A 1,700-nucleotide genomic window follows, 5' to 3' on the forward strand; every position below is an offset into this window, starting at 1 on the left:
GAAAAGCAATAGTATGGGCTCAGGTGCTGGTTGCTAGGGGCAACCAGGAGGAGCTAAGTGCCCACACCTGGTGAGTCAGCAGACCAGAAGGGGCAGGGCTGACCACTATAAAACACAGACAGGAGGCGATAGGTGTGTTCTTTTCCTTCTTCTCCCAACTAGCAGCCAGTCTGAAGGAGCACTGTTAGACCAAGGAAAAGAGCTTGGCCAGGAAAGGCCAAGGCCAAGGGGTACAAACCACTAGTTTTACAGGTGAGAGATGTTGCATGGTTTAGAGAACACTTTAGCCAGGAGGCTTAGATTTGAGTTATAGCTGATTGGCTTGCGTTATTGCTTTGGTTGTTTGTTGTTACACTGGAGGACTGGGTGAGGCTATTAGGGGTTGGAGGAGGCCGCAAGAGAAGCCAGGGACACAGGCACGGGCAGAAAGGCGAGCCAGGCGGGCGACCGTGAGAGAGGCCAGGGAGCGTTCATGAGGGCGACCGCGAGAGAGGCCAGGGCGGACTATTGTAAAAGATGCCCCAATGCAGGCAGGTACAAGCCAGGGAGCGTCCGTGAGGGCGTGGGCGACCGCGACAGAGGCCAGGGAGCGTCCGTGAGGGCGTGGAAAGGCAGGGCGGGCGATTGTGAGAGACGCTCTAGTGCGGGCAACCGCAAGAGAAGCCAGGGAGCGTCCGTGAGGGCACGGGCAACCGCAAGAGAAGCCAGGGAGCATCCGCGTGGGCGCGGGCAATTGTGGGACAAGCCAGGGAGCGCAGCCATAATCACAAGGAAAAGGTTGACAGTCGTTCTATTACTGGGCCAAAGGAGACAGGAATAGATCAAATAATCATTAAAGAACTGGTAGCAAGTGGCTCCCAAACAAGTCTCACACACACTTCAGAACTTTCCTAGCCCAACACCTACCCTGGGAGCATAGTGCAATAAACCCCAAGCACCCAGTTAATAGGAGAGCTGCAACTAAACCCATATACCTGCTACATTGCCACTCTAGCATCAGCCCCTCAACACTGGATTAAAGGACCAACCTCCCCTTTGCTGGAGGTTGCTGATAGCCACCCATGGTATAGGATTATACTGTCAAATCCTAGCTTCCAGGTGGCTATAGGTACAGGCAGCCCTGGCACTAGTGTGCTGGCCAGTGCATCCTCCTTCAGGGACTGGGCCTCTCAACTCTAATTTGCTTTAGTGGACTTGATGCAGCTACCCTCAGGCCCAGTGTTCAAAAAAACAGACACTTTCTGCCTGCAATCACCCAGTCTGTGCTGGGTGGGTTAGATACCTGTTCAGCATCACCCCTCTAGCCTCCTCAACTACAAGCTGCCTTGATGCCTTTTTTAGCTGGATCCTGAAGACAGTCCAGAGGAAGGTGCATTTCCTCCAACTGTACTGATTGGTGGGGTTATTTGAATCCTGTTCACACTAACCCTATTAGCAGCTGGTCCTGGAACAAGCTGCTGTACTAGCCTTTAACCCTGGCATGTAGGTAAAGAATGTGTAGAGTTGGATTTTAGCATCCCTCATCTCCCAACAAGCCTATCATGCTTTCTTCTCTTCCCTCCTGGTTTAACGGAGGGCAGGGAGCAGCTGCAAGCAGACCTGGACAGGTTAGACAAGTGGGCAGAAAACAACAGAATGCAGTTCAACAAGGAGAAATGCAAAGTGCTGCATCTAGGGAGGAAAAATGTCCAGCACACCTA

This window comes from Crocodylus porosus, unplaced genomic scaffold (genome assembly GCF_001723895.1).
Source record: "Crocodylus porosus isolate Cpor-Errol unplaced genomic scaffold, CroPor_comp1, whole genome shotgun sequence".
Lineage (NCBI taxonomy): Eukaryota > Metazoa > Chordata > Crocodylia > Crocodylidae > Crocodylus > Crocodylus porosus.